We start from the raw sequence: 13,636 nt of genomic DNA, 5'->3' as shown, positions 1-13,636 counted from the left end.
GTCTCTAGTTCCCATAAATTAATAAAATGGAATACCACCAGTATTCCACCTTACTAATTAGTGCATATATATTCTTCTCAAAGTTACCCATTGGCCAAACTATGAAATAGACTTTATTTCCAGTGCCTGACCACATTCCTTTTCCTTATCTCTCTTTGCCCTTGTTCTATTCCCTGCCCCTCAGGTCCCAGTGTCCTCCCACAGCACATTGCCCTGACTAGTCCTTTCCAAAAAGTGCCCCTTATCTTCCTCTTTTCTAACCCATCAAAATGCCACATCTTTCAGTGCCCTACTCTCAGCCAGCTTCCACAATCATGAATAATCTAATTCATAAGTGTATGTTGTAACATTTTCAAAGAGGGTATCTTTTAAAATTAAAGGATTGGTTCTCTAAGAGTGAAATTTCAGATAAGTTAAGTCGGAGAGCTCTTTTCTAGAGGAGGTCATGTTTCCAATTGCCCTTCCATTTTCACCATGTGGGGAGCCATCTATTCCACATACATGTTTGTTCATCCCTGGCTCTTACAAATTCTCATATGAAGACTAACTACAATTAATGCCACTCTCAATAAACAACACTGCCATTATGATGCTCAAAAGTCCATTTAAAAATAGATTCCCATTCAATTAAAAAAATAATACGAAAGGGATTTCCAAATGTATCTCATATGAAATGCAAATCTTAAATATTCAAGAATCACTCTACCCAAAGATAAACTAATTTCTCTGGGCCATTTAGAAATCTATGTGTGAGTGTACTGAAGGCAACATAGAAATCTGTTTCTATAGAGGTGGATCAGTGTATAGCAAACAGTGTGGTAGGACAAACTTCCATTGACTGACAGAGAAGTTCTGCACATCAGAAACATTTAGATTTATTAAGAATTTAATTTTTGTAAAAATTTTTTAATTGGTTCATTTCAGATCAGGGAATTCTTAAATTTCACTTAATCTCAAGGGTTTGTTTTGGACTTTTCTTTTTTAACCTTTCATATAAAGTATAAAACTTTATGGTAATATTTGATTTTTTTACTTTGGGAGCCAAACTGATAGGGAAAAAAGTATAACAGTATTTAAGTCAAGTAAAGGTCAGCTAGGTATCACAGTTGATAGAGTGCTGAACCTGAAGTCAGGAAGACCTAAGTTCAAATCTAGTCTCATCAAAAAAGGAAAATAATAAATGTTGGAGAAGCTGTGGAAAAATTGGAACACTAATACATTATTGGTGGAGCTGTGAATTGATCCAACCATTCTGGAGAGCAATTTGGACCTATGACCAAAGGGCTATGGAACTGTTCATACATACCCTTTGACCCAGTGCTACCACTTCTAGGTCTGTATCCAAAAGAGGTCATAGAGGAGGGAAAAGGACCCACATGTACAAAAATATTTTTAGCAGCTTTCTTTGTGGTGGTAAAGAATTAAAAATCAAGGGAATATCCATCAACTGGGGAATGGCTGAAAAAGTTGTGGTATATGAATGTAATGGAATACTATTGTGCTGTAAGAAAATGATGAGCAGGAGTTCAGAGAAACCTGGAAGGACTTACATGAACTGATGCTGACTGAGAGCAGCAGAACCAGGAGAACATTGTACACAGTAACAGCAACATTGTGTGATGAACAATGGTGATAGACTTGGCTCTTCTCAGCAGTGCAATGATCCAAAACAGTTTCAAAGAACTCATGATAGAAAATGTTCTTAACATCCAGAAAAAAGAACTGTGGATTATGAATGTAGATTGAACGATACTGCTTCTACTTTGGGGCTGTTTTTTCCCCTTCTTTTTGAGGTTTTCCCCTTGTGCTCTGATTCTTCTTTTACAATACAACTAGTGCAGAAATATGTTTAATGTGATTGTGTGTGTGTGTGTGTATAGATATAGATATAGATATAGATATAGATATAGATATAGATATATAAACACCTATATTAGATTGCTTTCCATCTTGGGAAGGAGGGAGGGAAGGAAGGGTGGGAGAAACATTTGGAACTAATAATTCTATGAAAACAAATGTAGTCTCAGACACTTACTATCCACATGACCCTGGGAAAGTCACTTAAAATTTGCCTCAGTTTCCCCATCTGTACAATGAGCTGGAGAAGGAAATGGCAAACTACTCCAGTATCTCTTCCAAGAAAAACCCAAATGGGGTCCTGAAGAGTCAGACACAACTGAAATGACTGAACAAGTCAAATAAAATCTTTGTTTAAAAATATTTCTTATAAATCTTGTTTTCTTATTTTGGGAGTAAGGGCTATGTTTTCTTTTATGGAACTAGGGGGCAATTGAAGGTACTCTCAGAATTATAGAATCTGAATTAGAAGGGACCTTAGAGGTTACTTAGTCTTTCCGTTACCTGTACAGAATCTGTTCCACATCAGACTACAAAGTAGTTAGGTAGTACAGAAGAAAAAAATGCTTGTCCTAAAGGTAGACCTGAGTTTAGATCTTGTCTCAGGCACTTACTAGCTTTGTGACTCCCCAGCAAGTTACTTTAACTGCCCACCTCAGTTTTCCCATTTGTAATCTGGGAATAAAGCACCTACTTCCCAGGGATATTCATGAAAATAAAATGAGATAATATTTGCAAAGTGCTTCATAAACCTTAGAGTGCTATAAAATATTAGCTATTAATAACCTGACCAAGTGATTACACAGGCCTTACTTGAAGAAGGGAAAGTACTAAGCCTAGAGTCAAGAAGATCAGGGGCAGCTAGGTGGTGCAGTGGATAAAGCACCATCCCTGGATTCAGGAGGACCTGAATTCAAATCCAACCTCAGACACTTGACACTTACTAGCTGTGTGACCCTGGGCAAGTCATTTAACCCTCATTGACCTGCAAAAAAAAATTAAAATTAAAAAAAAAAGATTTAAGTTCAAATTAGCTGTGTGACCTTGGGCAAATCACTTAACTTCCGTTTGCCTCAGTTTCCCCCTTAAAATTACTCCTAAAATGGGGGTAATAATAGTCTCTACCTCCTAGGGTTATTATCAACATAAAATGAGATAATAGTAAAGTATTTAGGACAGGGCCTGGCAGTTAGTAATCATTTAACAAACACTTATTTCCCCTTATCTTCATTCCTGTCCCATTCCACTTTAGAACAACTCTCCTTGTCTCATAGTTATATTGAGCTAAAACCTGCCTCTGTGCAACTCCGCCCCCCCCCCCAGCCCCTGCAATGTTCTCCTTCTGGCCTTCTGGGGCCAACAGAACAAATGCAATCCCTCTTATACAGGAGAGCCCTTCCAATACCTGACAATTATCATGTCCCCTTCCCATCTCCTCAGTCTTCATTTCTTCAAGGTAAACATCCCCAATTTCTTTCAACCAGATCTCTAAATGTAATGGTTTCTACCTTCTCACTATCCGGTTCTCTTTCTGTATATGAATGCAGCTTGTCCATGTCCTGCCTAAAATGTGCTATGGTTGAGTCATTTCAGTCATGTCCAACTCTCCTGTGAGCCCATTTGGGATTTTCTTGGCAAAGATATTGCAGTGGTTTGCCATTTCCTTCTCCAGATCATTTTACAGATAAGGAAACTGAGGCAAACAGGATTAAGTGACTTGCACAGGGTCACACAACTTAAGTGAGGCTGGATTTGAATTCAGGTCCTCCTGACTCCAAGCCCAGTGTTCTATCCACTGTGTCACCTAACTGCCTAAAATATAGCACCCTGAATTAAGTACAATACTGAAGATGGAGTCTATCCAAAGGATGGAGGCATCATCAGCCTTTAGTTCCTGAAAGTGAGACATCTCAATGACACTTAAGACCCATGGTCTTTTTTAGCTGCGAAATCTATTGATTTTAGCTGTGAATCTATTGATTCACACAGTCCATGAAAGACCCCAGTTCTCAAACCTGGCCCTCAAGGTTCCCCTTAACACTCCTGCTCCCAGCTATTCTCACAATTTAAGCCACTTATGATAGGATCTGGAGGCATTATTGGACGTCAGGCTGGATTAGGTGGCACCCCCACCTCCCAGTTTATTCAAACCTAAACCATATTAATAAAAGTTTAATGTTTAGTGAATGAGACCTTTTTACTTCCATTTCTTATGTTTCTGTTCCCTTCTGTTGTCTCCTACTACAATTATTCTAATGTAGTACCTCAGTGCCTCTCATTTGCACTACTGAAAAAGCTTGCTCCTGGTCTCTGTTGTATCCAGTCTCTCGGATCCCCATCTCATCCTCCCCTCAGCTGCCCAGATGATCTTCCTAATGCACAGGTTCGACCATATCACTCCCTTGCACTTAAACTACAGTGGCTCCCTACTGCTTAGAGGATAAAGCCTTTCTCACCAAGGGTCTCATCTATCTTTCTAGGATGATTACTCATGCACTCTACATTCCGCACAAACTAGCCCACCTATAAGGTGGGGTTCCCATACAGGAAGCATTTGCTATGTGGCAGGCACCATGCTTTGTAAATCATTTCTTTTGATTCTCGAAAAAACCTTTGAGAGCCCCATTTTTCATTTGAGGAAACTGAGACAAACAGAAGCTAAATGACTTGCAGAGGTACACATAGCTACTAAATAACTGAGGTCAAATTTGAACTCAAGTTCATTAGATTGTAAGTTCTTTGAGGGCAGAAATGATTTTTTTTTACCTCTTTTTGTGTCCCCAGGGTTTGGCAACACAGTGACTAGCACATAGTAGGTGCTTAATAAATATTTATCAAATGAATGAATGAATGAAAGTCTTCCCTACTCTAGATCTAGCTCTGGACTAGGCATTCCATTTCCGACTTATGTGTCTTTGCCCAGGCTGCTCTTCTCTCTGTACCCCTATCCCCCACCCCCTTTACCACTGTGCTTCCAATGCTCTTCTCTCCTCAGCTCCAACTCCTGAAATTGGAACCTTTCTTTAAGGTTCAGTTGAAGGGTCACCTCCTACAAGAGGCCTCTCCTGATTACCTCAGTTGTTTTTATTTATCCCTCTCTAAATGTATTTATTTTGTGTTTTGCACTTTTCAAGGCTCATGCTACTTTTTTCTTCAGATAGAATAGAATCCTTGTGGTTGGGGATTGACTATTTTGCTTTTATCTTTCTATCTCCAACCCTTAGCACAATGCCCAGCCCACAGTAGGTCTTCATTAATCCTTGTTGAATTGAACCAAATGGAACCTTTTCAAATCATAGTTGGTCAATGGACCTAGGTCTGTTTTGTTGTTGTTGTTGTTGTCTTTTGTTTTCTGTTTTTTGGGCAGGGCAATGAGGGTTAAGAGACTTGCCCAGGGTCACACAGCTAGTAAGTGTCAAGTGTCTGAGGCTGGATTTGAACTCAGGTCCTTCTGAATCCAGGGCTGATGTTTTATCTACTGCACCACTTAGCTGCCCCAGTGGACCTAGGTCTGAATCTCAGCTCTGCAACTTAATATCCATGTGAATTTGGATAAGGGCAGCTGGGTGGCACAGTGGATAGAGCTCTGGGCCTAGAGTCAGGAAGGCCTGAGTTCAAATCTGACCCTAGACACTTACTAGCTCTGTGACCTTGACCACATAACCCCATTTACCTCAGTTCCTCATCTGTAAAATGAGCTAGAAAAGGAAATGACACATTACTCCAGTATCTTTGCCAAGAAAACCACAAATGGGGCCATAGAGAGTCAGACATGGCTGAAATGACTGAACAACAACAATGAACTTGGGTATGTCACATCACTTCTTCTGGTCCTCAGTTTGCTAATCTATAAAATGAAAGGATTGAACTATATGTTCTCTATTGTCCTTTCTGGCTATAAACCCCACCACTTCTTATGATCTAAAGTTTCAACTCAATCGTCTTAATACAAAGATTTATTTTGCATAAATACAGTACAGAAATCTATTAACTACAAACTTTTAGGTGCTTGAGCACAGAGGTCCTTTGTAATTTCATACAAATCATATCTCTTCTTAGTTGTCAACACAAGTCCAAGTAACTGCTGCCACTGTAAGCCCAGAATGTCGATGTCTTGTTTGTTTTTTTGTGGGACTTTTCAGCTTAAATGCCAATAACATAAAGTTAGTTATAAAGGGACAAGTGACATCAAAGCAGAAAACACCTGTCATGGATTTCTCAATGATGCCATAAATGATAATACTTTCATCCTTAGATAACAAACAGCTGGCTTTTAATTAATGTTGTCCTTGGAAAGGACATTATTATGGAATAAATATTATCCTTGGAAATAATGGGGGAAGAAATTCTGCAAATAGCTTGAACTTGCTGCTACTCCTGCCAGTTCTCACACAATGATAAAAGATCCTTTAGGCCTTGGCAAGGGTGGCAGCTATCAGAATTTGATCAAACCCTAAAAACACAAACTCTGCCTATTGCTCCACTCCCTTTAACCCAGATCCATATTTGTTGTGGGATGGCCTCTGTATCCCTTGCTGCTGTATGGTAACAACACATGAAGAATGAAACCAAAGTAAAGAACCAGAAAACAAGATGAACTGGCTTGTTTTTCAATTAAATCTTCTCCCAAATAATCACTAAATCTCATCCACACCCAAAAGGAAAAAGAAAAGCAGTCGTGTCTATTTGGTATTTTGCATGACAGAGAAAAGTTGATGGCTCAACATGGAGCCATATTTGGAAGCAAACGATCCACTCAGTCAGTCAAATTGCTGGTCAGTGCTGTCAAATATCCAGTAAGAATATTTTCCTCCTATTTAATGAATCCAGTTTCTTGAACGAATCAACATATTTGGGGGTCTTGTCGACACCACCATTCTTTTCTTTTTTAAGTGCAAGTTTTTGTTTAATGACACTTTTTTTTGGTAAATAGAGAATAAAGTTTTGTAGTTAGAATTTGTGCGTCATTTATTTTATACCATGCAAAAGGTATGTTTACATACCAGTGAATACAATGTAAGGGGTTAGTGGATTAGATTAAAAGAAACTTGTTATTGGACAACCGTGGTTGTAGTTTTTCCATGACTGTTTTAAACTATGCATACTGATGAAGACTCTGAAGGATTTCACTGGTCAGCACCTTCATCTTTTTTGGTTGGTAGCTATCCAAACTCAAGGTGGCCCAGAAAAGCATGCTGTAACAGGCTGGGTTCTGATATCTCCTCTGACTAAAGAAGATGCTGGGAAATATGAGTGTCATGCATCAAACTCCCAAGGACAGGCTACTGCTTCAGCAAAAATTACAGGGGTTGTTGACCACCATTCATTCTTGTTTTTGTTTGTCCCAGGGCAATGAGGGTTAAGTGACTTGCCCAAGGTCACACAGCTAGTAAGTATCAAGTTTCTGAGGCTGGATTTGAACTCAGGTCCTCCTGAATCCAGGGCTGGTGCTCTATCCACTGTGCCACCTAGCTGAACCCACCATTCATTATTTTTGTTTTGGTTTGTTTTGGGGGGGTTGGTGAGGCAATTGGGGTTAAGTGACTTGCCAAGGGTAACACAGTTAGTTAGTAAGTGTCAAATGTCTGAGGCCAGATTTGAACTCAGGTCCTCCTGACTCCAGGGTCAGTGCTCTATCTACTGTGCCACCTAACTGCCCCCCCCCCTTTTTGCCCCCACCATTCATTCATTCATTTAAAAAAATTAAATTAATTAATTTATTTAGTGGGGCAATGAGTGTTAAGTGACTTGCCCAGGGTCACACAGCTAGTAAGTGTCAAGTGTCTGAGGTCGGATTTGAACTCAGGTACTCCTGAATCCAGGGCCCGTGCTTTATCCACTGCGCCACCTAGCCGCCCCCTTCCCATTCATTCTTAAAGAAAATTCTCTAACTCCTCTACATTGTGGACACCAATTAAAAATGAAAGTTGAAAACTAAAGAATCTTCACTGATTAAACTTACTGATAGAAGTTCATTCTCATGATTCAAAGTACATTCAGTTATTTAAATTTGCTTAAAAGTGTAGAGTCAAGTAAAAATTAAAATATCCTTATTCACAGTTTTGTTGCTAAATCTGAGAATATATCTTCTCAAGAAAAATATAGTTTCATTTGTGTTTTATTCATTAGATTATAGATTTGCATCTAAATTGGACTTTAAATATCACCAAATCCAACTTTCTCATTTTACAGAAAGGAAAACTGAGGCCCAGGTAGGTTAAATAATTTGTGCAAAGCTACACAGGCAGTAGATGCCTGAGCAGAGACTTGAACCCAAGTTTTGTGACTTCAAATGTAGCACTTTCCTTCATTCCATATTGTTTACGGCCATTAAATAGAAAACCGTAAACAGAAGCTTAGTTCGTGATAATTTGTCTCATAAAATTAAGCAAACCTCTTGAATATAAATTTTATCCAAAAAATTCATAGAAACATATTCTGGCTCTTAATGATTTAGTGAGAAAAGTCTTAATCTGTAGTCTATGAACTTAGGTTTAACAAATTGATAATTATATTTCAATATAACTTGGTCCCTTTGAAATCATAGGTGTTATATTTCATATATTTGAAAACATTATTTTAAAAATAGGTTTCACCAGACTGCCAAAGGGGTCTATGACACAAAAAAGGTGAAAAACTGACCCTAAAGGCTGTTAAAATGTTAAACTAAAATATTTTCTTTTCCTTTCAGAAGCCTCACAACTGTCATTTAATTTCCCACTAAATGTTCCCCTACATTTCTACCTTGAAAACATTAGGAATATTAGTAAGAAAACATAGTGAAAATAAAAACCCCTCTTCCCATAAAAATAGTCACAAGAAAAGTTACCATACCTTGGAGACTGAGGTGCTGTTTGCTTGACAGCTAAGGTTTCCCTCTGGCTTACTTCAGTTTACATTCATGGATGACTGGTTTTATACAGTTCTTGCCACTCCCAAACTGCTTTTCCATTTTTTTTTCTTTATCATTCAGGGTGATTCAACATTTTACTCAGGAGGTCATCAGTAGAATAGTAACGCTTATCTGTGTAGAAGCAGAAACTTGAGAAAGTTATTGGGAAAGTGACATCATGCAGAAACTTTGGAGTTTGGCAATAACTATAATACAAAATCCAAAGAGGCTGAAACTTTTCCGTGGCTGAAGCTTTCTCATTCTAGGGCACCCCTTTTAACCCTCTTCTCCCTTATCAGATGGACACCACGGTGAACATATGTGGTTATTCTATACATTTTAGAAACAATAGACTCAATTCTCTTATTTGGGGGTGGGGGGAGAGATCCTAATCACCCTTGTAGGCTGAAAATAGCAGGGGAGGCAGTCTGTTTCATTTCCTTTCTTGAGTTCTATCCATATAAAACTCCCAAAGATCCAAGTAAAATTCTTTTAATTCATAGTTTTATCTTTTTTGGGGGGTGGGGCAGTGAAGGTTAAGTGACTCGCCCAGGGTTACACAGCTAGTGTCAAGTGTCTGAGGTTGGATTTGAACTCAGGTCTTCCTGAACCCAGGGCCAGTGTTTTATCTACTGCACCACCTAGCTGCCCCCATAATTTTATCTTAAGCTTAGTTTATATCTTCTCAACTCAAAACATGTCAGGCAGTATTTTAGTGACATTGTTCACAGGTCCCTCATGGAGGTGGGCCTTGAAAGTTTTTTTATTGTTTTCTGGATGTTGAGAACATTTTGTATCATGAAGTTCTTTGAAACTGTTTTGGATCATTGCACTGCTGAGAAGAACCAAGTCTATCACCATTGTTCATCACGCAATGTTGCTGTTACTGTGTACAATGTTCTCCTGGTTTTGCTGCTCTCAGTCAGCATCAGTTCATGTAAGTCCTTCCAGGTTTCTCTGAAATCCTCCTGCTCCATCATTACTTTTCACATTGATTTTTTTCTAACTGAAGCCTGGACTTTAATTACTGATAAACTGCACTATTCAAGAACTAATTTGAGTTATCTAGATTACAAATTAGCTCTTGAATAGTATAGTTTATTATTATTAACCAGAAATTAAACATTTCAAAATTTAACTCATACAATTCCCTGGCTATATGTATCCTGTAACGTATTTTAAAGCAAAGAAAGTTAGCCAGACATGGCAAAAACATAACAGCAAGCTTTAGAATTTCTCCTTACCTAGGGACACCATCATATGGATAGTTTTGTCAGGCTCATCTTTGTTCCACCGACTATTTTTGTTTTTTCTTCACTAAAGAATGGAAACGATTGATACTGTTACTTGGAGGGTTTGAGACAAAATGGACACCAATTTGACTTGTAAGCTGAGGCAAACCTCTGTTAATTGACATTTAGATCTCTCATTCCCCAAAGGGGAAGACAGGAGAACTCAAAGGACAGTTCTTGAGATTTAAATCCCCTTCTTCCCCAAAGGGAAGGAAAGCAGAGGAAGACAATGCCTGTAAAATTAAAGAAAGGTTTTTATTAAGCAGGGAAGAGAGGAAAAAAATTAACATGCTGCATGGGTCCTATCCAGCCTATGCTGAATAAGACACCAGGAAGTAGATTGTGTGGGTTGATAAACATTTTAAACAAAGGCATTTAAGAATTTTGGATGGAAAGGCAGGCTTAGTTAAGTGTGTTCCATTCTCAAAAGGGGGGGTGGGGTGAGGAATTAGGGGGGTAAAGGAGGTGGCCTTTGATACACAAATCGGAAAGCATCCTTGGTGATAAGCAGTTTACAATTCAAGGCTTGATTCGGAGATGTCTTGATAAGGAGATCTCTCCAAAACAGGATAATTCTGAGAGTCCCAGAGCTGGAGACGATAAAACCATAAATTGGATATGTTCATAGTCTTATAACTTGCAGTCAGGTAAGATAGGAATGTCACCAAATTGTTCAGGATCTGCTTCAATTCTGATATAAGCTTAATTGGCTTCAGAGCTACTAATTTTTCAGCTAGGTTGACTTTGGACACTGCAAAGGATTATTGGCATGTTAGCCAATGTAGCCAGTCCTTGTAAGTTGTTTTGATTATCTGGATAGGTGGGGAACTCAAGCAAATCAAGGTATCTATTTTCACAGATTGGCTCAGCGTGTACCCCTGTTGAGGAATCATGGGAAGTTAAGGTTGCATAAGTAGAGCAAGGGTTAGTACAGAGACCGATGAATGGTTAGTAGAGAGATTCACCAAGAGGGTGAGTTTAGTGCTTGGGGTGACTCTATAAGTTCTTGAACAAAAGACTGACTGTCTTCATGGAATTGGTGTTTTAGGAAAATCCATCTAGCAAATTCCTTGAGGGAAATAATTCAGGTGTTAAATTGCTTCTTCTCCCTGCTCCTTACCTGAAACAATGGCTTATAAACATTAAACACTTAAAAAATTTTGTGGACTTAATGAATAAATTCAATTCCATTTGATTATAGAATTAAACACCTAGTTTGTGTAATGTACTGTGCTAGGTAGATCCTGAAGATAGAAAGAGAAAAACAAAACAGTCACTGCCTTCAAAGACCTTACATTTTGTTGGAGGATTCACATATATACTGATGGGTAAATATAAGAGAATTTCATAGAAAATGGAGCATGAAGTAGGTGGGGGCGGGGGAGTGGAAATTAGGAAAAAGTCCACAAAGAGATCCCCAAGTACAGCCTTGGAGGAAGATAATGATTCTGAGAGAGAGAGGAAAAAAAATGAGGAAAGAGTTAATTACAAATCTATAGGTCAACCTGTGTGAGGGACATGGAATACTGAGGTCAGGGGAAAAGAATGTTGAATGTATGAAGGGGAGTAATGCAAGATAAGGCTGAAAAAGAACATTGAAGCCAGATTATGGAGAACTTCAAATGGCAGTGTAGGAAATTTGTATTTTCTCCACTCAATTTTTTGTTTTTGTTTTCATTTAAAAAAAAAATCAAGGGAAGGACAGCTAGGTGGCACAGTGGATAAAGCACTGGCCCTGGATTCAGGAGGATCTGAGTTCAAATTGGGCCTCAGACATCTGACACTTACTAGCTGTGTGACCCTGGGCAAGTCACTTAATCCCAATTGCCTCACCAAAAAAACAAAACAAAAACAAAAAACCAAAATAAAAATCAGGGGAATGACAGAGAGCATTTTTTTTTGGTTTTGTTTTGGAGTTTGTTTTGTTTGTTTTGGTTTTTTGTTCTTTTTGTTTTTTGGCAACTCTATGAAGGATAAATTAGAGATAGGCAACCTGAAAGTAGGAAAAGCAATTAGGAGGTTATTATAGTAGTTTAGGCAAGAAGTTATAGAGGTGGGGGCAGCTAGGTGGCTCAGTGGATAAAGCAAAGGCTCTGGATTCAGGAGGACCTGAGTTCAAATTTGGCCTCAGATACTTGAGACTAGCTGTGTGATCCTGTGCAAGTCACTTAACCCCCACTGCCCCACCAAAAAAAAAAAAAGAAGTAAAAGAGGCTTGATCTAGGCTGATGGTTGTATGAGTAGAAATAAGGGGATTTGTTTTTGTTTTTTGTTTTGTTTTTTGGGTTTTTTTTAGTGGGGCAATGAGGGTTAAGTGACTTGCCCAGGGTCACACTAGTAAGTGTCAAGTGTCTGAGGCTGGATTTGAACTCAGGTCCTCCTGAATCCAGGGCCAGTGCTTTATCCACTGAGCCACCTAGCTGCCCCCAAATGTAGTGATTTTAAAGAAGTATAATTGGAAGAATTTGCCAGGTGTTTGGATGGGGCTGGGCTGGTGGAGAGAGAAGAGTCACAGTTGACTCTGAGATCATTAGTCTGGGTGACTTGAAAGATAATGAGACACTCAACAGAAATGAGAAGTATGGAGGAGTTGTGGTTTTGGGAGAAAAGTTGATATGCTCTATTTTTGGATGTGCTGAATTTGCAGAAGAGATGTCCCAATGGGATGGACTGTTGGAGCTATTTTACAGGCAATTTATCATTGTAGGATTGGAGTTCAGGAGAGGGATTAAGGTTCAATATCCAGATTTGGGAGTGAACTGCATAGAAATGATACTTGGACCCTTTACAACAAATAAGCTCACCAAAAGAGAACATAGAAAGGGAAGAAAATAGAGCTTATAGAATAGTCATGGGGGACATTTACGTTTAGGGGATGGTGATAGTAGAGGAACTAGCAAAGGAGATTGAGAAGGTGCCATTTGACCCAACAGAAGAACCAAGAGAAAACAACGTCATGGAAACCAAGCAAGGGAAAAGTATCCAGGAGACAAAGATAGTCAACAGCATAAAAACCTGAAGAAAATTCTAGAAGAATGAAGACTGAGAAAAGGGCAATGAATTTAGCAATGAAGGGAACATTGGGACCTTTTTAGACCTGATAAGAGTAGTGAAATTGGAACTTAGATTGCAAAGGTTGAGGAATAGATGGTGAGGAAGTAGAGGCAGCAGGTAACTTTTTCTGAGTTTGATAGTAAAAGAGAGAAGTAATAGGAAAAGAATTTGGGGGGATGGCAAGGTCAAGTCAAGTTTTTTATGTAAAAATATGCTTCCTTTAGACCTTAGTTGAAAGTCAAAAGAAGTGAAAACAGAAATTGATTTATCAAGGAGAAGCCCTTTCAGATGCAAGTAGCTAAGTGTAGCAGTAGATCATCACACAATATTTTTGATACTGTGTACAGTGTTCTCTTATTTCTGCTCATTTCACTCAGCATCAATTTGTGTCTTTCCAGGTTTTTTGGAAATCTACCTGCTTATCATTTCTTATAGCACAATAGTATTCCATTACATTCATATACCACAACTTGTTTAGCTATTCCCCAATTGATGGACATCCCCTCAATTTCCAATTCTTTGCTACCACAAAAAGAGCAGC

At 38.7% G+C, this 13,636-nt stretch overlaps 1 protein-coding gene across 2 annotated transcripts in view; it reads right to left on the bottom strand.

Annotated features, from left to right (window-relative positions):
- The window catches only part of SERPINB2 (serpin family B member 2), a 30,118-nt gene extending 21,364 nt beyond the window's left edge, over positions 1–8,754 (bottom strand). For both annotated transcript variants that reach the window (XM_043977345.1, XM_043977346.1), the window contains exon 1: positions 8,692–8,754. The gene's annotated coding sequence lies outside the window, so the exon portion shown is untranslated. The remainder of the gene's footprint in view (positions 1–8,691) is intronic.
- Between the last annotated feature and the right edge of the window lie 4,882 nt (positions 8,755–13,636).

Source organism: Dromiciops gliroides, chromosome 1 (genome assembly GCF_019393635.1).
Source record: "Dromiciops gliroides isolate mDroGli1 chromosome 1, mDroGli1.pri, whole genome shotgun sequence".
Lineage (NCBI taxonomy): Eukaryota > Metazoa > Chordata > Mammalia > Microbiotheria > Microbiotheriidae > Dromiciops > Dromiciops gliroides.
Note: the sequence above shows the minus strand (reverse complement) of the source record. Positions and strands in the feature narration are given on the sequence as shown.